General features: G+C 45.4%; 1 long non-coding RNA gene, 5 other non-coding genes and 2 pseudogenes across 6 annotated transcripts; 2 read left to right on the top strand and 6 right to left on the bottom strand.

Moving 5' to 3' along the window:
* Positions 1–4,850: 4,850 nt before the first annotated feature.
* Positions 4,851–4,961, top strand: LOC118117108 (annotated as a pseudogene).
* Positions 4,962–6,765: 1,804 nt separating this feature from the next.
* Positions 6,766–6,959, bottom strand: LOC124852697. The gene has a single exon (XR_007033120.1). It is a non-coding gene; the product is annotated as a U2 spliceosomal RNA (small nuclear RNA).
* A 180-nt stretch (positions 6,960–7,139) lies between these two features.
* Positions 7,140–7,252, bottom strand: LOC124853333. Its single transcript, XR_007033676.1, has one exon. It is a non-coding gene; the product is annotated as a U5 spliceosomal RNA (small nuclear RNA).
* A 5,256-nt stretch (positions 7,253–12,508) lies between these two features.
* LOC118117121 lies at positions 12,509–12,621 on the bottom strand. Its single transcript, XR_004697751.1, has one exon. It is a non-coding gene; the product is annotated as a U5 spliceosomal RNA (small nuclear RNA).
* A 4,216-nt stretch (positions 12,622–16,837) lies between these two features.
* LOC124852622 lies at positions 16,838–17,585 on the top strand. The gene is made up of 3 exons (XR_007033014.1): positions 16,838–16,998; positions 17,108–17,341; positions 17,424–17,585. It is a non-coding gene; the product is annotated as an uncharacterized LOC124852622 (long non-coding RNA).
* A 6,424-nt stretch (positions 17,586–24,009) lies between these two features.
* LOC118117102 lies at positions 24,010–24,200 on the bottom strand. Its single transcript, XR_004697738.2, has one exon. It is a non-coding gene; the product is annotated as a U2 spliceosomal RNA (small nuclear RNA).
* Positions 24,201–24,376: 176 nt separating this feature from the next.
* LOC118117122 lies at positions 24,377–24,488 on the bottom strand. Its single transcript, XR_004697752.2, has one exon. It is a non-coding gene; the product is annotated as a U5 spliceosomal RNA (small nuclear RNA).
* A 505-nt stretch (positions 24,489–24,993) lies between these two features.
* On the bottom strand, positions 24,994–25,172 carry LOC118117105 (annotated as a pseudogene).
* Positions 25,173–25,642: the final 470 nt, after the last annotated feature.

Raw genomic sequence — 25,642 nt, 5'->3', positions numbered from 1 at the left:
CTTTCCAGCTTCTCCTTCCTCTTCTCAATCTTTATCACATCAAAGTAATTCATATCCCATCAATACATGTTACTGACTTGACTTCTTCCCCGGAGTCCCTTTGCCTTATTGTCCGCAGACCCAGGTCCGCGGCTGTGGCCACATCATGGATTAGGATCTGTGGATCACGTATCAGAGATCGTAATGGGGATCCAGTATGGCGGATTCTGCATCGTGCTGGCTGATCGTGATAACAAAGGCAGATCCTTTATCGTGTTGGCATCAGATACTGGTAGTGGACCACGACCGAGGTGGCAGCTGATGATGGATCCTAATGGCGGCAGTGGACAATAACTGTGGACTATAGTGGCATCCGATCTTGATGGTGGATCATGATCTTGCTGGCTGCTGACCATGGACTATGATTGCAGCAGGACTGCTCGATACATAGTATTTCTCCACAGACACTTGACCATTAATGACATTAATCCACCAAATCACTGACCTTCAGTTATACTTCAAAATGTTTACCCTAATCAATGCTGCTAAAACCTTTATCTTGATGTTCTCCTTTACACTTGACATCCATTGCACTTCTGTCCGTCCTGGGAGAGGGATCCCTCACATGTGGCTCTCTCTGAGGTTTCTACGTTCTTTTTTCCCTGTTAAAAGGGTTTTAGGTAGTTTTTCCTTACTCTTGTTGAGGGTTAAGGGCAGAGGATGTCACACCATGTTAAAGCCCTATGAGACAAATTGTGATTTGTGAATATGGGCTATACAAATAAAACTTGATTGATTGATTGACTATTGGTATTTGATGCATTTATTTTGAAATGGTGTTGACGGTAGGAGAAATGGTATACTTTTATTTTGAAAAGGTAGTTCCGAAAAACAAAGATGATCGATAAAATGGCAGGTGTGCCTCATTGTTGAATGAAAAACCTTACCTTTAGTTGTTTAGCACCTGGCTGATAAGGGCACAAGCTCTTATGGTGTGTTCACACTTATCACAGCATGTATGGAGATGGCATAAAGGGTTGAATCTATGTTTCTTCTGGTGGCAGGGCGGAGACCTGAGTGCAGAGCCACAGGAATTCCGCATTAAGGTTCATCTATTTGGTGCGGCATCATCGCCAGGATGTGCCAACTATGGACTAAAATATCTTGCCAAGGAGAACGAGAGCCTGTTCCCCCTCGGCTCACAGTTCATTATGAGAGACTTCTACGTTGATGACGGCGTCACGAGCATAGCAAGTGTAGATGAAGCTATTCAGCTTGCTAAGGAAGCTCAAGACCTCTGTGCTATTGGTGGTCTGAGAGTGCACAAATTTGTGACCAACAACAAGTCAGTGCTAGAGAGTATTCCCCCATCTGAGCATGCCATTGAAGTAAAAGCTCTTGATATCTTCTTCAATGATTCAACGTTGGAGAGAGCCTTAGGGATTCTTTGGCACATTGAATCTGATACCTTCAGATTTCGTATCTGCATTAAGGATCATCAAGCAACTCGTCTTGGCATACTATCCACAGTTGCCTCCATCTATGACCCGCTGGGGTTTATTGCTCCCTTCGTGCTCATTGGGAAAAGTTGTGCTTCAGGAAACGTGTAGGCAAGGCACAGGCTGGGACAAACCTCTCCTCAGTGAATTACAACCAGTGTGGGAATGCTGGCTGAGTGATCTTGCAAATCTGGAGAAAATCAACATACCTATGTGCCAGTTGATTTTGGATGAGTCTTGAGAAAAGAGCTACACCACTTCTCTGATGCAAGCACATGTGGTTATGGTCAATGTTCTTATTTGAGACAAGTGAATTAAGATGGAAGTGTTCATTGTGCTCTCATTACAGCAAAGTCCAGAGTAGCTCCCATCAAGGTTACAACTATTTCCCAGGTTAGAGTTGGCAGCTGCAGTTGTCTCAGTTACAGCAAATGAGGAGCTAGGTCTCAGAGACATTGATGAGTACTTCTGGACTGACTCCAAAATAGTTTTGGGGTACATTAACAGCGAGGCACGACGCTTACACACGTTTATTTCAAACCGGATACAAAGGATACGTCTGAGCACAGCTCCAGAGCAGTGGAGATATGTCCTCGCAGACAAAAACCCTGCAGACCTGGCTTCGAGGGGTTCAAGTGCAGGTGAGCTTCTCACGTCAAACTGGTTCACAGGACCTCAGTTCCTATGGAAGAAGGACTTACCTCCAGCTGCAGATGTCATCACAGAAATACCGATTGGAGACCCTGAAATCAAAAGGGTTCAGATACTAAACACACAGACCACAGAACAAGTAAGTCTCTTAGACCGTTTGTCAAAGTTTTCATCATGGTATAAGGTCCCTCAAGCTGTTGCACGTCTCATCCACCGTGTCAAAGGCAACAAATCAACAGGCCACAGCACTGTCCAAGAGCGAGAAGATGCACAGTGCATTGTCATAAAGGATTTACAGAGACAAGTGTACCAAGAAGAGATTAAGTTGCTCAGCAAAGGGAATCATCTTCCATCTCAGAGTAAACTATATCAGATGGATGCTTTCCTTGACCAAGATGGAATCCTCAAGGTGGGAGGAAGACTGAAAAACGCATCTCTCCCTACCTCACAGAAACATCCAGTGATAATCCCAAAGGATCACCCCATTACCAAGATGATAATTGCACACTATCACGATCAGGTCAGACATCAAGGAAAGTGTCTTACTATTACTGAGATCAGATCTAATGGGTTCTGGCTTCCTGGAATAAACAGAACTGTTGCTGCATATGTACATCAGTGTGTTAAGTGTCGGAAACACAGGAAAGCTGCAGAAGAGCAGCGTATGGCAGATCTGCCACCAGACCATGTAGATCCATCACCACCATTCACCTATTGTGGAATGGACTGTTTCGGTCCATTTTACACCAAACAGGGACGTAAGGTGCACAAGCGATATGGACTTCTTGTCACATGCCTTTGCTGCCGGGCTGTCCATCTTGAAATGTTGGATGACATGTCAACAGATGTCTTTATTAATGGCCTTCGTTGTTTTATTGCCCTAAGAGGAGCAGTATGTCACATACAGTGTGATCAAGGAAGTAATTTTGTTGGAGCTAAAAATGAACTGAGTGAGGCTCTAAAGCAGGTGGATTGTAATTGTCTGACAACATTTTTGGCTGAGAGGCAGTGTGACTTCATCATGAACGCTCCACACTCAAGCCATGCAGGAGGTGTATGGGAGAGACAAATCAGAACGGTGAGGAATGTTCTTCAAGCCACTCTCTCATCCTCATCAGGTAGGCTGGATGATGCCTCTCTGCACATGTTCTTCTATGAGGCAATGGCTATTTTAAACAGTCGTCCGCTCACAGTGGACAATCTGAGTGATCCAGACAGTCCCGAATCATTAACGCCCAATCACCTGCTCACCTTAAAATCTGTTGCAGCCTTACCACCTCCTGGCAGCTTTATCAGAGAGGACATGTATGCTTGCAAGAGGTGTCGTTACATTCAGTATCTTGCAGAGCAATTCTGGAGCCGTTGGAAAAGAGAGTACCTCTCTAACATTGCCACAAGACAACGCTGGCATGCTCCGAGAAGAAACCTGATGGTCGGCAACATAGTCATGGAGAAGGCAGATGGTATGCCACGCAACGAGTGGAGATTGGCCAAAGTTGTAGAGACAGTGACTGATACAGATGGTAAGAAGAGTGAAGATTCGTCTTCGAGATCAGAAAAAGGAAAGGGAGGGACAGCGTTCTGGCAAGCCCTCTATTGTCGAACGCCCAGTTCAGAAGCTGATCCTGCTTCTAGAGACTGTTTAACCATCCTCTTCACGCCACACCCGTATCCTTTATAGGATTGGTCATTATTTAGTAAAGCATTCGTGTTTGCATCCCATATTCTGAAAATCACTCTTTTTCAGTTTGTATGAAAATGATCAGTGAATAGTGAGCATAAAATGCTTAAAGGGGGGGAAATGTAATGAAAATGTTTGTGTATGTGATATTGCATGAGCAGACGTGTGTGTGAAAGATTGACCAGATTGTTTATCTAAAAGGGCAACTTTAGGTTTACGATTATTGTAAATGACCTAACAAACATTTAGTTTTTCATTAGAATGTATTTTAGACATATAGATATATATTTCTGAATTCTGTGTTAATTTTGTCCAAACATGCACTATTAGTATTTGATGCATTTATTTCGAAAAGGTAGTTCCGAAAAATAAAGATGATCGATAAAATGGCAGGTGTGCCTCATTGTTGAATGAAAAACATTACCTTTAGTTGTTTAGCACCTGGCTGATAAGGGCACAAGCTCATACGGTGTGTTCACACTTATCACAGCATGTATGGAGATGGCAATAAAGGGTTGTGAACCATCAGTAAAAAGAGAGTCAGACCATCATTCAGCCGGGGATGCTACAATTATTGCTCAGGGACTTTAAATTTATGGCCTCTTGAAGCCTTAACTTTATGGTGTCTCTGAGCAAATAGTTGGGATCTGGTAATAGATACCTTCACTTCCCCAATGGGAGGGGGCTTTGAGTTATAAATACACCGATTTCTCCTCTGTTCTTAGCTCATTTGTACATGTCATTCAGGTGATGTGCACTGTGAGTCCATCTGCAGATGTTGGATTAAACTTACTGAAAGACAAGTGTTTGACTTTGTGCTTGATTCACAGAAAACACCACCACATTAGTCATAGAAGGGAAAAGATTTTCAGTAACATAAGAACATATTAAAATGAAAATGAGCTTTGCTTATGTCTCTCTCTGGCAGCTCCGCTGCTGCCTTTGGTACCAGAGGATCAATCCGCTAACAGCCCTCAGCTGCGCTGATTAATCCTCTGGTTTGCCTGTACTGGTCTACCTGAGCTCAACATTTGGGGCTCATCACTTCTCTGCCTTTTGGCTAAGATCAAGTGGAGTATCTGTTCTTGTCAGTTTAATATCTGATATGTCTTCTATATGAGGAAACAAAGATACAGCAAGAAGGAGCACAATCGAGACAAAGATGATCCCAAAGATCGGGCTGAAGTACACGGTGCGCTTTCTGGCAGAATCACTGCAGGAACATCTGTTGTCGAGGTCATGGTTCTGCAAGAATGTCATCATGGGCCAGCTCCAATTGAAGGTAGAGGACGTATACTGCATCCAGTGGAAAGGGTACGCACTATGATGAGCGAGGACTTACATGAAAGAGTGACTGAAATCTCCAGAAAGGAGGCTGGAGCGACATTTCTGGCTTGCTTCAGGACCCGGAGTCTGGATTGGCCCAATTTCAGAGTGATCACTGTGCAGTTACAATCCCTTTGTGACAGCCATAGCCTTGGCTGCATTCTTGGGCCAGTATGGGGAGGTCATGATGAATGCATCCAAGTGCTGCTAAATGCCTTCTGCAGGAAGGTGGCCACACACTGTCAACCCCAAGAGGAGGGGGCTGACAGTGGGAGGGGAGATGGGATGCAGAGGAGGGAGGGCTCCAGGAGCGGGGCTTGGAGACACAGGGGTGAAATTACAAATTACAGGATATTTAAACATAAAAAATGTCAAATCACAAAGATCCCAAACATTTCATCATAAATTCTTATAATATGAAAGGCACTTTGCTGTTTCCGTGGACATAGACAGGCTAACACACTAGCAAGCAAAGGGGGTTGTCATTCAGAAGGTTACAGTCTAAGCTTTTGTGTTGTCATCATCATCAGGGCAGTCTGAATAAGGGGGAATCCAATTGGGATCAGGTGTCTGTTTGCTGGACAGAGTCATAACAACTCTTCTGACACAATCCTTAAAGATGGTTATAACCAGGATAATGCCAATCATAATCAAAATTATGTTTATTATCCATACCAGTCCTTTCAAAATCTTGTCCATGCTTCTGTGTCTCCAAAAGGATTCCAACCATGGTCTTAATGCAATTCTTTGATACCCTGCTCTGTGTCTGATATCACGTCATGAACTGCTGAGGAAGCATCTGAGATGTACGTACAACATTCTGTGCCAATAACCTTACATACTCCCCCTTGTGAAGGAAGAATTAAGTCCAGAGCCATCCCATCTTGAAGCTCCACATGTCTAATGTCATCTATTTCGTTTTGTAGGGCAGAAAACGCTATGGAAGATTTATTCAAGTGTCTTTCCAATACTGTTGAGAGCGTGACAATTTCTTCTTGACTCCTGTACGTGCCATATGATGGAATAAATATACTCAGGATCCTTGATCCTGTAATGGCTGTTTTTATACTTGTGTAATGATTAATGGATGAAACAGACATGTATGTTGAAAGAGGAATGAACAGATGTGGTTCTCGTGGGTTTAACTAACTTTATGAGTGTTGTTTAAAGGTAGTAGATGTTTATGGCCTTCCTCCTTTTGTTTGACACTTAACAAATGATCACTGCAGGGGTCACTCAAGGGGGTTTGATCAGAGGGGTGCAGGGATTCCTTACGTGTATACAGGAAGGGGGTCTTTTGTGTTGTAAACGAAGATAAGGGACCTCTGAGACAGATGGTACATGAAAGGGGTCACTCCAGGGGGCTGAGACAGAGATGGAGACAGGATGTCTATACACCTTGATCATAGATCAAAGAAGTTTATTGATAACCTTTTGCTTCTCTTGGGGAGGGGCTTGTAGTGTATAAAGATGTTCATTCTCCTCTAAGTCTTTGCTCATTGTATGATGTCCTTCTGGTGATTTGTACTCTGAGTCCACCTGCAGGTGTAAATTAAACTTACCAAAGAGACAACTGTATGATTTGTGCTTGACTTTACAGAAATTCCCATGACAATCCTAAGAAGATGGCACATCTGAGGCGTACATGGAACGGCACTGCAATGCTAGGTCGATCCGTGGAGAGAAAGGAGCAAGCTCCAAATTTCTGCCCCTCATTCCAAAAATCTGCTTAATATGTAGTCCTCATATAGAGGACATATCAGATATTAAACTGATAAGAACAGATACTACACTTGATCTTAGCCAAAAGGCAGAGAAGCGATAAGCCCCAAGTGTTGGATGTCCACGCCAAGCTCTTGGCACGAATCTCACTTGTTGTGGTACCCCGTTCATAGGTGTGCATAACAATGGCTGCTGCTTATCACCTCCGCCCAAGCTCTCCTTTGTGGACGCTTGATTTCTGATCTAGACAGCTCTTTGACTTTTCACAATTTCAAAAGGCTCAGCCATACAGCAAAGCCTGCCAAAAATATATTCAACTCATGTTTGTTCCTCTCCAAGGAAGTCTTTAGTAAAAGGCGAAAGACTTGTGCGTTATGAAGAGAAACCAGAGTCAGCATGGCCCTCTGTTGGAGAGCAGCAGAGGAGCCTCTCGGTCACAGTCACCACCTTCACGGTAGGCCTCTCTTTGCTTTCCGCATGTCAGATCCCAGTATGCAACATTCCCAACCCGCCCCCATCTGCCAACCAAAATTATACACGTCCACCTGCCCTGACTACTGTGATTGGCTTTTAAGCCTGCCTAAGCAATACATCCCTGAACCACTTACATTCGGTCCAAAATGCTGACTCTGGTTTTTTTTTTATTACAAAAAACTTTCGTCAGTTCAATACAAATCAAACATCACGTATGACCATCCCTTAATACAACCTTCGCCCCAAATGTGCCCCTTTGCAACAATAAAGGTGAAAAACTTAAACAGTCCAAAGAACTCCTTGTGCCTTCCCTCTTTTTCACCATATCCACCCAAACCCTCCTTTCCACCTCTCTAGGGCTGCATGTTTCCCCCACTTCTCAATGTCCCTTTTGATGTTCCCCTTTACATCTGCTTCCACCCTCCTCATTATCCCTTCCACACCACTGTCTTTATCTGTCTTTACCAGGTCTTGCCTGGCCGACCAGATACTCCTCTTTGTTATACTTATAATATGCCACATTGGGACATTAAAAGGACCATTCCCTGTGCCTAAACCTCTTTCAACCCTGGCCCAGGTCAGATTAAATCCTGTGACTACCTGCCCTAGCCGTTCCCCCACTTTACCCCATACTACCCTTGCCACTGGACAGTCCCACATGACATGCCTGACCATTTCCTCCCCTGAACAGGTTGTCCGAGGATCTTGCCAACCCATGCCGGTACATGATTTCCCGCACTGGCAGGCATTTGTGCAGGCATAACCAATTTAGGTCTTTGAGCCCGTTGTCAAGCCCCCGTGGCTGTATCCCCCTCCAAATCTTTGACGGGGTCCCCACCACTGGAGGTGCGACTACTCCCTGACTGACCTCTCTGTAGAGGGCTCTGTGATTTATTTTTATGGCTGTGTCGGAGGCCTCAGGATGAGCCCGCAGCCACCTGGCTGCATGGTTGAAATGCCATGGCTGCTGCTCCACCCTGGGTGCCAAGTTGCTCCAGACCATCAACCCCCTAGCTTGGTACGCGAAATAGAGCCTTAGGAAGTAGCCTGAGGGGTGCTCTATCGGAAAGGATAGTTCTCTGCACAAGGATGAAACAAAAATGCAGTCCAGCTTCAGCGGGAGGTGTGGCACATCATATTCATATCTCCCACCCCATAGGAATCCGAACACGAGGCGCATGAGAGGTCTCCTCATGCTGACTGGCAGTGGGTATATGTATGCCAGATATAGGAGGGATGGCAGAACGTCTACCTTCAGTACAAGTACCTTCCCTATTAAAGTCAGGCACCTGCTCTTCCAGAGCGCAAGCTTCTTCTGGACTGCTTAAATACGCCCGGTCCAGTTGATCGTGGCACTGTGGGCTGTCTCAAAGCTGACCCCTAGTAACTTCAGTGGTCCTGTGCAGAGCGACAGTCCTCCCGGTACGTCCATCCTTTCTTTCCAGCGCCCAAAGAACTTGACCGAGGACTTGGCACGATTCAGTTTTGCTCCAGACCCCCAACCAAAGTCCTGGAAAATCTCCAAAGATCGGATCAGGCATGCATCACTGTCCAGCAGCAGTGTGGTGTCGTCAGCATACTGTGACAGCTTGACCCGTAGGCCTCTGCTGCCGGGAACCAGGAAACCTTTCACCCCCGGGTCAGCCCGAATGGCTGCCGCCAGGGGCTCTATGTAAAGGATGTAGAGCAGCGGTGAGAGTGGGCACCCCTGTCTTACCCCTGAGTGCAACCTGAAAACTTCCCCTAAGTGACCGTTGACTGACACTGTGCTCCCCACACCTGTGTATAATGTGCGCAACCATCCGACAAAACCCTTGTTAAAGCCTAGCCTTTCCAATACCCTAAACATAAAGCCCCAGTGAACCCTGTCAAAGGCCTTTGCCTGGTCGAGACCAACCACCATAAGTGGCATGTGTCTGTCTTTCGCCCAAGCGGCAGCATCTCGTATGAGCTGGAGATTCCATCTCACCGAGCGCCCCGCCACCCCGCATGTTTGGTCCACATGGACCACGTGTGGAAGGGCTGTGCCTAGACGATCGGCTAGAACTTGAGATAAAACTCCACCGGCAGTCCGTCGATGCCCGGCACCTTCCGCCTGTTCATTTTACAGAGGGCACCCTCGAGCTCTTTGAGGGTGAGCGGGGCCTCCAACGCCTGCGCTATGTCCGACGGCACCTGCTTGGTCAGTAAGTCCAGGAAAGTCTCCCCTCCCCCTACATCTACCTCTTTCTCCTGGAAACTTGTGCGGTAGTGGTCAGTAGCGGCACTCACCATCTCACCTGCTCCCGACACAACCCTGCCCTGCATGTCCCTGATCCCGGTCTGTACCTGTCTTTTCCTGTCAGCCCGTATTGAGCTGAAAAAAGCGGCGGAACATGTCTCGTGCTTCTCCAGGAAACTTCGGCGCGCCTGCAACAGGTAGGCCCGGGCCCTGCCCTCAAAGACCTCCTTAAGCTTTACTTTGAGGAAGTCACAAGCCCGCTGATTTACAGTGCTGCCGCAGTTTCCTTTGCTGTACTCGAGCTCGAGGAGGCGCTGAAAGCGAAACACCTCCTTCTTGGCCAACCTCACCTTCCTTTTACAATACTTATCGCAAAACATTTGTATCCATTTCTTGGCTACTTCCCACCACTCCATCACCCCAGGATACATTGGTCTCAATCCTAGAAGGTTTTTGAAAAACAGTACGAAACCTTGTTTGAAATTGTCTTCCTCTAATACACTAATATTGAGACGCCAGTACCCACGCCCAAACACAGGCAGGCACAGGCGCACCTCAAACAGCAGCCCACCATGGTCAGAGAAGAACACAGGGAGCAGTCGACCTGACACCAGACTCAAAGACTTTTCTACAAACACGTAGTCCAGACGTCTAAACGTTCCACGTGAGTTACGCCATGTGGGACCATCTACCAGTGGCCTGACCATCCTCCCCCCATCTACCAGCCCGTGTCTAGCCATAAGGTGGGAGATATAACTATCGCTGGTGTCCCCCGCCTTACCTAACTGCACATTGAAATCCCCACCTACAATTACCTGCCTATTGGTGGCCAGGTGTGGCTCTCCTAACTCAAACATTTCTCGTCGTTCCCTCTGAGTTTGTGGTCCATACACCACAAAAACCCTCAGCTTGCTTGTCCCCCGTGTGATGTCAGCACCCATTATCCTCCCTTGAACAATTATGAAAACATCCTCCACCCTAATCTCTTTAACACCAAACAAAATCCCGACACCTGTAGAGTGGACCCCCCCCCCACACTCCAGATTGAGTCCCCTTTCGTCCACTCCCTTGAGAGTTTTGCAACATCCCCCATGTCCCGTAAATGAACCTCCTGCAATAAACAAAATCATAAACAACCCTTCTTTTAACCGCGTCCCTCATTCCTCTTACATTTAATGAAAGAATCTTAACTGCAGCCATTATAATTTGTATTTTTAAAGTCTTTACCGCACCAAAACACCCAAAAAAAACTCCCTACAGCAAGACGAGGTCCTCACTGTCCATCTGGTCCCCCCAGGAAAAGGGCACTGGATTAGGCGATGTTGATGGCCTGTTGGGTCCCTCATATGCATCCTCCCCCAAAGGGGATGGTATATTGAGCGGGTCTGGAGGTAAATCCAGCTCCAACCCCAAACCTACGGCGAGCAGATCACCTGGATCTCCTCCGATCTGCTCCGTAGCCTCTCCACCCTCACCTAGCCCTGTGTTGCCCCCTTCCCGCTCCTGATGTCCTCCCTCCTCTGCAGCCCTTCTTTGCTGCCCTACCCCCCCAACCATCCCACCATCAGCTCCCTTTTCTTGGTCCTGTCCCTCTGCCCCGTTGCCTTCTCCCTTTGATTTTTTACTATGGCCCCCCTCCTTACTCTCTCCGCTTCTAATTGTCTTCCCCACTCCGGAAGCCTGCGATCCTTTCCGTGCCCCCTTCTTGACCTTGGAGGTGGCTGGACCTGGGGTGATGGGAGGAAAATCCCCCCCTGCGTTGTCACGGGGCACCTGGGCTTCACTATCCCCAGTGGCACTTCCAGTTGTTCTTTTCTCCAGGGGGGCTTCCTCTGTTCCCCCCTTAGAAAGAGCCGTAGCTGGCTCTGCCTGGATTGGTGTGCTTGAGCCATTCCCTGCAGGCACGGGTCCCATTCCTGGATCCTTGGCTTTTTCCAGCTCTCCAGTGGACTTGGGCACTTCCGCGAAGGTCCTGCTTCGGCTAAGGCAGTTGCGGTACAGATGGCCCAGTCCCCCACATCCATGACAGGCCTTGGGCCCCGTGCAGTCTTTGGCCTCATGGCCCCCTTGGCCACAGGTACGGCAGCAGGCTCCGGAACAGCCTGCCTCTGTATGGCCAGACTGCCTGCAACGCCGACAGAAAGCTGGTTGCCGGGCGTAAAACAGGTAACCGCGATCCCCACCAAGGCTGAAAAGAGCGGGTGGATGCTTCAGTCCTCCAGGACCTTCTGGGTCAGGGTTCAGCAGCACCTGAAACTGCCTTCTTCCTGTCCAGAATCCCCTCGTGTCTTTTAGATACCTAGCACTAGTCACCACTTCTCCGTGCTGTCCCAAAAAAGCAGCTAGTGCTCGGTCGGTGACGAAGGGGTTGTAAGTGTGCACCGTGACCGTTCTGAAATTTGGTCTGTCCAGGTTCAGGATCTTGTAACCGGCCATGAATCTTTTCCCAGCCTCCTTTCTACAGGCTTCAGCCACTCTTGAATACACGTCCTCGCTTACCAGGGTAACGTCGAAGGCTTTTTCTGGCTGGTTCCACTGGATACAGTACACATCTTCTACCTTCAGACTCAGTTGTTCCATGATGACATTTTTGCAGAACCAGTCTCTCGACATCAGAAGTTCCTCCACTGGTTGCACCTGGAAGCGTATCGTGTACCTCACCCCAACCTTTGGGCTTGTCTGGTCCTTGGTCATCTTTGTGTCGGTTGTGTTCCTTCTTTGTTAAGCTTTGTCTCCGTCTCTCCAATCAATCTTAGCCAAAAGGCCGAGAAGCGATAAGCCCCAAGAGTTGGATGTCCACACCAAGCTCTTGGCACAAATCTCACTTGTTGTGGTACCCCGTTCGTAGGTGTGCATAACAATGGCTGCTGCTTATCACCTCCGCCCAAGCTCTCCTTTGTGGCGCTTGATTTCTGACCTAGACAGCTCTTTGACTTTTCACAATTTCATAAGGCTCAGCCATACAGCAAAGCCTGCCAAAAATATATTCAACTCATGTTTGTTCCTCTCCACGGAAGTCTTTAGTAAAAGGCGAAAGACTTGTGCGTTATGAAGAGAAACCAGAGTCAGCATGGCCCTCTGTTGGAGAGCAGCAGAGGAGCCTCTCGGTCACAGTCACCACCTTCACGGTAGGCCTCTCTTTGCTTTCCGCATGTCAGATCCCAGTATGCAACATTCCAACCCACAACACGTCTTTATTACCTCCTGCCCTGACTACTGTGATTGGCTTTTAAGCCTGCCTAAGCAATACATCCCTGAACCACTTACATTCGCTCCAAAATGCTGACTCTGGTTTCTCACCAAGTCTCCCAGAAGGTCTTGAGTGAAAGCAAGTTTCCATTCTTGACAAACGCTTCTAACTCAATTTGGAATCCAGTTCAAGCTCATTGTGACCCCGTGCATGTGTTGTGTCTTTACTTCTGCATTGTGAATGCTTTTTAAGACACACTTCTAATACAATGTCTTTACAATTGTTTTTATTGTCCGTCCAGCAACAGCTACACAGATGACTAGGATTTTCAGACCTTGTACTCCACACTGACCGCCAGCATATATCTGCAGTTGTGGAAACAAAACAGTGTCTGCATGAAGTTGCTGCATGCTCATCGCCTTCCCAAGGGAATCCAAGGCAAAGAGCACGCCCCCCCAATGAATATATATACACATTAGTTATCACTAAAACTAAATAATATAATTAACATAAACAAATTAAATAAAGTAAATAAAATACACTTTACATAAATTAAACAATCTAACTGACGTGTTGGACATCAAGAAAATAATACAACAAGACATACATAAACTCACATACCTGCAGTTGTGGAAACAAAACAGTGTCTGCATGAAGTTGCTGCGTGCTCATCGCCTGTACAATATACATAGCATTACTTAACTTTTGGCTAACAACACAATGTTCGCTACACATGCTAACAGTACCTACACGGACAACCCCGCTTCGCAGCAGACACACCTCTTCATCACATGCAAGTTTACACAAATACGATATTTGGCAACACAACAAACTAACAGGAAATCATTAAAACAACATTATATAACATGTACACTAACTTCTGATGTTATTTACAACTTAAAACTAATAAAAGTCAGAAGAGCGACGAAAGTGCGTACCTTCCCAAGGGAATCCAAGGCAAAGAGGAAGCCCCACCCATGGAAGCGCGGGTAATGTCATTGTCAAAGTAAAACTCCCACTCCACTTCCGCCAGTACTTCCCGACTCCCCCCCAAGGAGTCTCGCACACTTAACATGGTGTTCAACATACTTATATAGAACTATGACAAAACATAATGCTGAAAACTCAACAAGAAAGAAACAAAAATAACCTTAACACAAAAGTGACGATCCCCCCTTCAAAATAAAAGTATCTACTTTAGTAGCTGTGGGAATTTCCTGTCATTCAATACATATAGCGCAACAACAAAATACTACTACTACAAACACACCACGCCTCGCAACCTCAGCCTGAACCCTTATTAACCCCGCTGCGTCACTTCATAACAGCAACAACATAAACCAAATCGATGTTGTTAAGAAGCTGGTTAGGAAAGGGATGACATTACCAAGCAACACTTTAATCTATCACTGTTTAATCTATTTTCATTGGACCATTGTTCAAAACCGGCAAATCTGACGTGAAAAGATTTTTATTATAGACGGAAGTTTCAAAACGGTAACTTAACACAAACGAGGGTTATGGCGAAGTGCGTGATTCTAACTAGTCCTGTTTGATTGCTGTGGTAACAGTGATTTCAGGTGGTAGAGAAGTCGTTCAGCAATGGGAAGATTGCTAGTAGGATCTCGACTTTTGTCTTCTTTCACTTTATGCGCATGCTCCATGACGTCTTTACAGCGATTTCAACCACTCCACTGCAGCGTTTCCGTGTTTTCTTGACAGGGCTTCGTGTAGACGGATAAACAAAAGTACCGGATCCAAAAATGTTTCCGGATTCAGGCAATCCAGGTTAGGTATGGAAGTCAGTAAATACCTACCTACCTACCTACCTACCTACATACATACATAGTGTGGCATTGGACCTTGCCACGGGGCTCTCCCACACACAGCCAGAGACGGAAGTGTTGCTTCTAAACATTCTTTATTAATCAATCAACATAAATTCAAAGTACAAACTTAAAGCAGACTGGCTTTGCAGCTCAGTCCGGGCGTCTCTCCAGTGTCTCCGTCTCTCCAGTGTCTGAGTCTCTGGGTTCGTCCTGAGGCAGTGCAGACGCTGCCTTTTAAGCACGAGGACCAATCAGCTAACAGCTCTCACCTGCGCTGATTGATCCTCTATAGCAGGTGAGGGTGCTCTCCCAGCCCCCTCACCTCCACAGATAGATAGATAGATAAAATACAGTTCATAGAGAATGAATAGGGGATTATTTCAGTTTTCTTTTTGGTTTTAGGAATGTTCTGTCGAATATGTAGACAGCATAAACAGGCAGTTGTGAGAGGAAACCAGACCCGGCCATTTATAGAGTCTCCCTGCCAGTCCTACAGAAAGGACAAACTGAACAAACACATGACGTCTGAGCATCACTGAATAGCCTGTCAGCGCCAGTCACGTTTGACAGCAGGTAAAAATGGTTTATTCTATTATGATTTGATCAATAACATGTTTGGCTCTTCAATGCTGATGATGCATGTCATTTCAGGCAACACTGTCCTTGCATCATTTGAGCCCACAGTTGTCCTGGAGCATGAGGCTGTGGTGGGGGCATTCAAGTGCTTGTACTGGCTAATAAAGCATGGAATAGCCCACCACACCAACTATTCAGCCTTGCTGCAACTAGCTCATCTTTTGGGCTGCACCTATTTTGACAAGCTCAATGTAAGCTTCTTTTGTAAATGTTTACCATATTTTTGTTTTGTTTTGTCTTATGCGATGACTATATTGACAATGAATTGGATTTTTCTTGCATAAAATTAAAGAATTCATATACTGCATTTAATTGTCAAGCGTCTTTGAATGTTAACCTTTCCAACATTTTTTTAGAATGGCAAAAGCACCAACTATAGGTCACATCGAATAGTTGATGAAATGCTGGAAATTCTGGCCGCTGTCATCGAGAAGCCAATATTGAGGGCTATTTCTCAGTCACAAGCCATAGGCTTGGAGATTGATGAGACCACAGATGTCTCTGTGTGCAAACAGCTAGACATTCATGTGAGGTAGGTCTACCCAAAGTGTAACATTTCATTGACCAATAAAATTTCAATATACAGTTAATTGAAATGTATAAACTGTATCATATGGACATTATTAGATACTTGGACAACGAGGGGAAGGTCTTCTGCCAATTCCTGGATCTGATTTGCCTGACTGACGGGAAAGCAGATTCAATTGTGGCAGCACTAACGAATATTATTCACACGAAGGGCATCCCCACACACTTAATATTTGGCCTTGGAACTGATGGTGCTGCTGTAATGACAGGTGCCATACCTTGTTTTTTGTACATAATTAAACAGTTTTAAATATTTAGTTTCTCGTTAAATTAATAAACAAATGTATTCAATAGGAAGACATAATGGAGTTGCAAAACAGCTATCAGTGGAATGGCCATGGCTCCTAAGTGTCCACTGTGCTGCACATAGGCTAGCTCTAGCCTGTAAGGATGCATCTGAAGAGGTGCCTTACATGGCTACATTCAGAGACCACTTGGAACAACTGCACCTGTACTTCAGAAACAGTGCAAACCGCTCTGCTTCTCTGAAAGCCGCTGCAGAGGTTCTCGGTGTGTGTGAGCTGAAAGTGAAGGTAAATAAGTTATGCCTCAAATAAATTGACATGTGAATACTTTACTTGCATTTATATATATTTTTTGAAACCAGCTGTTTTTTCTGTCATTGACTAGCAAGTAAAGGACACACAATGGCTCTCCCAACATGAAGCAGTGAAAAACCTCCTCAGAAATATAACTGCTGTACTGGGTGCCTTGGCAGAGGAAGTAGAGACCCGCAAATGTCCTACTGCTAAGGGACTGTATCCATTCCTTGCCACCTATCGCTTCAGTGCCGCCCTTCACCTGCAAGCTGATGTGCTCTCTCACCTGGCACGCCTCTCTAAGCTCTTCCAAAAGGAGAATGTCATGTTCCTGGCAATCAAAGAGCAGGTAACTTAAATAACTCAGCTCAACTGCTATGTTTTATCTTCATGTTTATTTTGCACAAACATAGGGTACCACAATTAATCTTTTCACATGAGTCAATATGCTTATTTTCCCAGGTCCCTGTCACCCTGGCCTTAATAAAGGGCATAAAAGATTCTGGTGGTCATCAACCTGGCTCAAACGTGAGTAAGTTGACCCAAAATTTGGATGACCCTTCAGGACTGGGGGCATTCTGCATCTCTGCTGAACAGGAGAGAGGGAGAAGAGGGGATGATGCAGGAGACAGACAGCAGTACTGGCAAAGATTTCAATCACGGGTATGATTATGTGGCTTTTGGCTGACTTTACAGATGTAACTTCAATTTAGTTGTTGCAAAGTTTTATTTATACTAATAGTTTACTGACATTTTTCATGTGTTTGATCAGGTGATGGATCCATATTTGGATGGCCTCATTGCCCATCTCGAGAGACGTTTCTGCGAGGTTGGAGTCGTGGCTGCATTTGGGATACTCGGTCCTCAAGCAGCTACACTCCCTGACGACACTGCACACACAAAACTGAGGATACTGGCAGAGAAGTTTTGTTCCCGTGTCGATTTTGGCACAGTCCTTGAAGAATGGGCCTCTTTCAAGGAGCAAGTGGTCGCTGGTCCACTCAAGGTTACTTAAAAATGTGACATTTTCACATGACATTATCATGAACACTATACTGTGTTACTGATATCATTTTGAACCTTTTCAGAACAAGACACAGCTGGCCATACTGTCTGATCTGTCCTCAAAATATGAGGAGTTTGGTGTCCTGTACCCAACTATGAGCCTGCTAGCTTCCATTGCCCTGACGGTCCCGGTCAGCAGTGTAAACTGTGAGAGGGACTTCTCAACCATGAACAGGGTAATAAATACTTTTCACAATTTGGATTGCTGCTTTAAGCTATCACTATTTTAAGCTATCAGCTATCACTTTTAAAGCCTAACAGTTAATGTATTTGCAGGTCAAGACAAACATCCACAATAGGCTGCAAGGAGACCATCTTGCAGCCTGCATGCGGATCTCAATAAATGGGCCAGACCTTTCTGACTTCCCATACCAAGAGGCTCTGGAAATGTTCTTCCAGAAGCCCAGAAAAATACACTGCAGTGACAAAAGCTGCACACTTTGTGGATAATTCCTGTCAGGGTTTTGAACTTATCAATGTTTAGTTTCATCGGTTTCCAAAGTGTTTTCTGTTTATTAGTACATCCCTGTGTTTCATGTTTTCACACTCCGGGTTCTGTTTCCTGTCTTATTTTGTAGTCTGGGTTCTTGTGTCTCATATCTAGTTTTACTTCCTGTCTGTGATTGTCTGCACCAGTCCTCATGTGTTCCACCTGTGTCGAATTGCCCCTGCCTTCCCTGTGTGTCTGTATTTAAGCCTCGGTTCTTCCCTTTGTCCTTGTCGGATGTCTCTTGTCGTATGTGTTCTCGTGTCTACCCATCTACCCGTCCTAATCTAATCTCCTGTCCTGTCCTCCTGTCCGGATCTCCTGCCCTGCTCTCCCTGTATTTCTGTATCCCGTGTCTCCTGAGCCTCTGCACCTCTGCACCCCCCCGTGTAAGCTTCCTGTATTTTCTCCCTTTGTGCTCCCAGTTATTTTGTCCTTTAAAGACTCGTTTGTACTAAAATTACACTTTAAGTTTAAACTCTGCGTCTGGGTCCAACTGCCCCACACACCATGACAATTCCGTTCATGTTTAGTTCAATGTACAGTTCAAAAATTGTTCAGATGCTATATTGACTGCTGTCATTAAAAGAAACACATGAACATCATGATTCCTTTAAGTTTTTGTGTCCGTGTCTGCCGCCCCCCAAAGCTGTAAACCTAGGGGAAACACTGTAGCTATTTCCTTTAAATTCCTGAACCTTGATTTCAGAGTGCAGATACAAACTGAGTGTTTTGAGGTGGAGCCTGAACACTGAACTTTCACATACACAACAACCACAACAACAAAGAGTGAGGCGGACACGCCCACCAACTCCCTGCAACAACTCCACACACTGGACCAACAGTAGCTTTCCATCCACAGACCTCTCTGCCAGTACTCATGAAGAAATGTGGGTTTGTTTTAACAGCAGCTTCTCTACTCTACTCAAACATGTGTCCATCACAACAACACACACACTTCCTGATCTCTGATCTGTTTTTTTATTTTTATTTTAAGAAAAGTACAGCATGAAACACAACTCGTCCAGATTTACTTTCTGTTTCTCGTTGTTGTGCTTCCTTGAATTTAAGAGTTTGAGCCCAGGACCTCCTGCTGCGTTCTTCACGTGTGAAAGACGATCGCCAGAGAAAGTCCAGTCCCAAGTCTTCTTCTCCTTCTTTATTCGGTTTATTGGCAGGTGACAACCAACGTCAAGGTGCATTACCGCCCTCTACTGTGTGTGTCAATATCCTACTTCCCCTTCCTGCCCATTTGGTAGCGTATCTCTTATTACCCTTGATATTTGATAGCTTCTCCTTCGTTCAGTTGAGTGGCGGGTGACAACCTCCTGTGTTGGAGTGTATATCAGAGTTATCTAGCTCATATTAAATCAGTTTGTCCAATCCTGTCTCCCTCAGCTAATGGAACATACTCCCTATTCCAAAGGTAACTACTATTTCCAAGCTTAGTTCTTCCTCTCTGCTTTGCACTTTTCCTCTTGAGCTTTTCTCGTTCTCGAACACACTTATTAAAGTGAAGCATTACATGCTCCACTGACTCTTCTATAAAATATTTTGTGCGGGGGGGTTCAACACACAGTGGAAGGCGGTAATGCACCTTGACGTTGGTTGCTACCCGCCAATAAACCAAACAGAGAAGAAGAAGAGGCTCGGACATCCTCCGCAATTCATGACTGAAAACGCCCTTAAAATAACAATCTCTTTGAACAAGAGGCCGGGCCTTGTATTAGAGTCAATCTTTTTGTGGCTTTGATCTTCAACATTATTTGAGATCTTTAAAATTGTCTTTGGTTCTTTATCATGTCTTTGATGTGTCTATATGACTTATGGTTGGAAGATACCCTTCATGTTCCATATCAAGGGCGTTTTGTACTACCTTGGTCAGCAGCGCTAAGTGGAAAGAAACGGATCAAATAGACCTAAACCCAGATATGGAGGAGACTGCAATACAGACATTCACCATGGATACATCTAATGCATTGGAGCTTCCCAGCATGACAGTTGAAACTATTCGCATGCAGATTGAGGATCTTTATACCAAGTTGACTGCGGAGCAGTGGGAACTGTTAAAATCAGAAACACCAGACAACGTCACAAGGTTTCTGTTGGCAGAACTTCTTCTGAACATGACTTTGTCTGTGTCCTCAGACCTGATCACAGCACATGGACACAACGACTTTCCCTTTACTGCGGAGAGTGTCCAGTCCAGTCTGGGAGACGCTCTCCGTCAGAGTTTAGCACCGGGCAGCTTAAAAAAGTCTGTGAGTTTGGATCAACTCACTGAGTTGGTTGCAGAGGAGATGACAGAGAGGGTCAATTCCCGCCGGTCTGAGCGCTCCACCAGCGGATGCTCCACCAGCGGATGCTCCACCAGCGGATGCTCCACCAGACTGCCACAGTGTCACCAGATCACAGCCAACAAACTTGAGAAAATGGTCAATTGTGTTTGCAAAGTGTTGAAGAAATCTGCCGGCGACATCGAGGTCTCGTTCACGCCGAAACTACGCAGTCAAAAGACAATGGGGCTGATAAACGAGTTCCCTAGGGGGAAACCAACCTCTTCACGCACTGACTCTTCATCACGCAGTTCTTGCTCTGACAGACGAACATCCTCAGAATCATCAGTCCGCAGCAGTGACTATAGGACAAGTGAGGCCGTCCAGGAAATCATCGGGAAGGAGGTGAGCGACATCATCGAGCCCTTTCTGGACGAAATGTCCGAATCTGACCTGAGTGGGCTGATATCTGAAACTTCTCTGGAGTTTAAAGCTGCTGCAGATGAAATCTATCAGATAATTAGTGAAGAGGAGAGCGTCAGATCATCTGATTCGAGTAGAGGCTCCAAATCCTCAAAGAGCAACAAGAAGTTTTGGAAAGGAGTGGGGAAGAGGATCAAGAAGCTTTTTGCAAAGTTTTTGGCCACAGCATCGATGCTCAAGATGGGGACACAAGTCAGGAAGAAGTTCAGTAAGGAGACCCAAGTCCCGAGCAGTGAGTCAGTCAAGTCTCTGATGGATAGTGTGGAGTCTCTGCTTCTGACAGAGACCAAGGACAGAGTTTCACCTGAAAACGCCACCATCCTAACCGATGTCCTCTATAGGTACGTCACAACTGACATTTTAGTGGCGAGTCCAGCTGAAGTGACAAAAGTGTCTGTTCCTAAGTCCCACAAAAAGATGTACGTGGACATAAAGCAGAGAGTGATCAATTTCCTGCCATTGATGAACTGGTGGTTCTCAAAACAGGCCGGTGACTACACCAAGAGGGTGACCTCCGCTTTAATGGAGATTGAGCCCATCGTAGGATCTCCGGTCTCAGAGATCAACAGTGCAACGGAACGGGCAGAGCCCCGCAAAAAGATGTATGTCAATCTCGTCATCGACCAGTTCGTCACTCGAGTGTATGCAAAGTCCAAAGTGAACTTGTGTGACGAATCAATACACCTCACTCAATACCTGTTTGAAAAAACATGGCCCGAAGTCCAAGACATTGACTTAGACATGTCCCCAGATATAATCAATGTCCTCCACAAGGCCGTGTTCAAGGACCTGTGTAAGATGTGGGACTGTCCAGAAACGCTGCTGCTTTCCATTTATCGAAAAGAACCAGAGGTCGAGAAAAGAATCGCCGCCTCTATGGAAAGCCACATGTCCAAAAAACCCAGCAGAATGTCCAGATTCTTCTCCTCTTTGAGCAGATTCTTTAAACGGTAGAAATGCTATTGCTTTAAATGAGGACGGGCATATATGTGTCTTCTACTGAAGGGGTGTGGATTCACTCTGGGAGCTCCAGTTTACCACATCCAAACAAAAAAGTCTGCATGAAATGTTTTCTGTAACCATTTTCTGTCACAACTGTTAAAAAAGAATAAAAAATAAGAAGATGAGTCGCAGAGGTTGTCCTCTTGGTGTGAAAGCAGCCAGTGTGTGAGGAGGACCATGCAGGAAAGAGGGGGAGAAGGGGGAGCACAGGGGGTCTGCTTCATTAGAACCGAGCTTTGGTCCCATGAGCTCTTTTCACATCTCATAGCATGAAGTCGTGTGTGTGTGTGTGTGTGAGTGGCAAGCACACCCTCTGCCCAGTGGTCGTAGCTCAGTGTTTCCCCTACCATTATATTAGGGGGGCGCTCCGCCCCCCCAACGGCACCCCCCGCTCCCCCTGGAGGGTCAAGTCAATTTTTTATTTTTTTTTTAATATAGTGCCAGATCTCAACATAAGTCATTTAAGGTTACCTTTCTTATAAAACAGGTCTATAGCTTGCTCTTTTATTAAACAAACTAAATGGCCTTATGTTATTTATCTTATTTACACGACGGCATGTCATTTCTGTCTCTACATGGTCGCGCGTTTAGATTTCTCCTCTGCTCTCTGTATCGCGCACGGCGGAGTTCCATCCCGATGCGCACACGCGCACACACAGACACGTGCGCGCACACACACACACTGACACGTGCACGCACGCACACACAGGTGAGCACAGTCCCTCCAGCGGACAGAGAGCATCCATCGGAAAACATGTCGCATCAACCACCTGAAAAGCAGATATAATATCCGAGTTGGTGAACGCCAGGGTGGTGAAGATGGCAACACTCACTCTCCTGCGAGTAGCAGCCGGAGTGGCTCTCCTGCTCCGGGTCCAAGTACAGAAAAGAGCCCAAGTCTTGCACGCCCTGCCCCAGACAAGCATCAGTCCAGTCACCACCGGATGACAGGTTTTGACCCAGCTTGGCTGTCAGAGGGGAAATACTCCCCCTGGCTGTACAAGACTGATCTTGGTAAGTAAGTAAGTAAGGGCCCGTCCACACGTAACCTGGATTGCCTGAATCTGGAAAGAAATGTTGTCGGATCTGCCTTCCCTCCACACGAACTCGCCAGCGGATCCGTGTTCGCACATTTTCTAACCCGATGACGTGAACATGTAGTGTCTTTACTTCTGCGTTGTGAATGCTTTTTAAAACACACTTCAAATACAATGTCTTTACAATTGTTTTTATTGTCCGTCCAGCAACAGCTACACAGATGACTAGGATTTTCAGACCTTGTACTCCACACTGACCGCCAGCATATATCTGCAGTTGTGGAAACAAAACAGTGTCTGCATGAAGTTGCTGCGTGCTCATCGCCTTCCCAAGGGAATCCAAGGCAAAGAGCACGCCCCCCCAATGAATATATATACACATTAGTTATCACTAAAACTAAATAATATAATTAACATAACCAAATTAAATAAAGTAAATAAAATACACTTTACATAAATTAAACAATCTAACTTACGTGTTGGACATCAAGAAAATAATACAACAAGACATACATAAACTCACATACCTGCAGTTGTGGAAACAAAACAGTGTCTGCATGAAGTTGCTGCGTGCTCATCGCCTGTACAATATACATAGCATTACTTAACTTTCGGCTAACAACACAATGTTCGCTACACATGCTAACAGTACCTACACGGACAACCCCGCTACGCAGCAGACACACCTCTTCATCACATGCAAGTTTACACAAATACAATATTTGGCAACACAACAAACTAACAGGAAATCATTAACACAACATTATATAACATGTACACTAACTTCTGATGTTATTTACAACTTAAAACTAATAAAAGTCAGAAGAGCGACGAAAGTGCGTACCTTCCCAAGGGAATCCAAGGCAAAGAGGAAGCCCCACCCATGGAAGCGCGGGTAATGTCATTGTCAAAGTAAAACTCCCACTCCACTTCCGCCAGTACTTCCCGACTCCCGCCCCCAAGGAGTCTTGCACACTTAACATGGTGTTCAACATACTTATATAGAACTATGACAAAACATAATGCTGAAAACTCAACAAGAAAGAAACAAAAATAACCTTAACACAAAAGTGACGATCCCCCCCTTCAAAATAAAAGTGTCTACTTTAGTAGCTGTGGGAATTTACTGTCATTCAATACATATAGCGCAACAACAAAATACTACTACTACACATGGTCACGTCACAAAGCAGTGAGCCATTAGAGCGGTTTCACACACTTGTCAAACTCTGCCAGGCCGTTACCTCAGTTTCATTGAGCCAGTGTAGAATTCACTTTTGATACGCGACAATTGTTTGAGTGTTTGGTTTTCTACAAGGTAAGAACAGAGTGCACCGTTCCCAGCAGCACTGCAATGCTAGGTCGATGCGTGGAGAGAAAGGAGCAAGCTCCAAATTTCTGCCCTCACGCCAAAAATCTGCTTAATATGTAGTCCTCATATAGAGGACATATCAGATATTAAACTGATAAGAACAGATACTACACTTGATCTTAGCCAAAAGGCCGAGAAGCGATAAGCCCCAAGTGTTGGACCATGCCAAGCTCTTGGCACAAATCTCACTTGTTGTGGTACCCCGTTCGTAGGTGTGCATAACAATGGCTGCTGCTTATCACCTCCGCCCAAGCTCTCCTTTGTGGCGCTTGATTTCTGACCTAGACAGCTCTTTGACTTTTCACAATTTCATAAGGCTCAGCCATACAGCAAAGCCTGCCAAAATATATTCAACTCATGTTTGTTCCTCTCCACGGAAGTCTTTAGTAAAAGGCGAAAGACTTGTGCGTTATGAAGAGACACCAGAGTCAGCATGGCCCTCTGTTGGAGAGCAGCAGAGGAGCCTCTCGGTCACAGTCACCACCTTCACGGTAGGCCTCTCTTTGCTTTCCCATGTCAGATCCCAGTATGCAACATTCCCAACCCGCCCCCATCTGCCAACCAAAATTATACACGTCTTTATTACCTCCTGCCCTGACTACTGTGATTGGCTTTTAAGCCTGCCTAAGCAATACATCCCTGAACCACTTACATTCGCTCCAAAATGCTGACTCTGGTTTCTCACCAAGTCTCCCAGAAGGTCTTGAGTGAAAGCAAGTTTCCATTCTTGACAAACGCTTCTAACTCAATTTGGAATCCAGTTCAAGCTCATTGTGACCCCGTGCATGGTCACGTCACAAAGCAGTGAGCCATCAGAGCGGTTTCACACACTTGTCAAACTCTGCCAGGCCGTTACCTGAGTTTCATTGAGCCAGTGTAGAATTCACTTTTGATACGTGACAATTGTTTGAGTGTTTGGTTTTCTACAAGGTAAGAACAGAGTGCACCGTTCCCAGCGGCACTGCAATGCTAGGTCGATGCGTGGAGAGAAAGGAGCAAGCTCCAAATTTCTGCCCCTCATGCCAAAAATCTGCTTAATATGTAGTCCTCATATAGAGGACATATCAGATATTAAGCTGATAAGAACAGATTTTTTTTTTTTTTTGGAAAAATATAATTTTTTACACTCATGAGCAGTACAATACTTTATAGTACAAACATCAACAGCACTCCACTACTTATCAACGCCAGAATTCACCAGAAAAAAATTAAAATAAAATAAAATAAAATGAATTAAAATAAAAGGAAGTACAATACGAAAAGGAAAAACCCTTTCATCACTATTCAGTCTTCTATGTGACGAAGAATGGGGCAGTCTACAGATTTTCAAAAATAATTTTCCATCGATCTTTAATTGAGTCGATGCCCCATTTGTTCGCCTCCAATTTAAGTTTTCTCCGCATTGTGTCTTCATTGCTTTGTGTAGTGTTTTCTATTGACCACTTTTCCGTCCCATTTATTATGCTACATCTTACCTCCCATAACTTAGCCTTCACAATTGATGCAAGTTCTAAGGCTTTGCACACCTTTTCTTTCCCCTCTAACTTAAAATCCATGTATAGAACTTTTGCCCAAGTCACATCTT

The sequence above is a fragment of the Hippoglossus stenolepis genome, chromosome 10 (assembly GCF_022539355.2).
Source record: "Hippoglossus stenolepis isolate QCI-W04-F060 chromosome 10, HSTE1.2, whole genome shotgun sequence".
Classification (NCBI taxonomy): domain Eukaryota; kingdom Metazoa; phylum Chordata; class Actinopteri; order Pleuronectiformes; family Pleuronectidae; genus Hippoglossus; species Hippoglossus stenolepis.
Note: the sequence above shows the minus strand (reverse complement) of the source record. Positions and strands in the feature narration are given on the sequence as shown.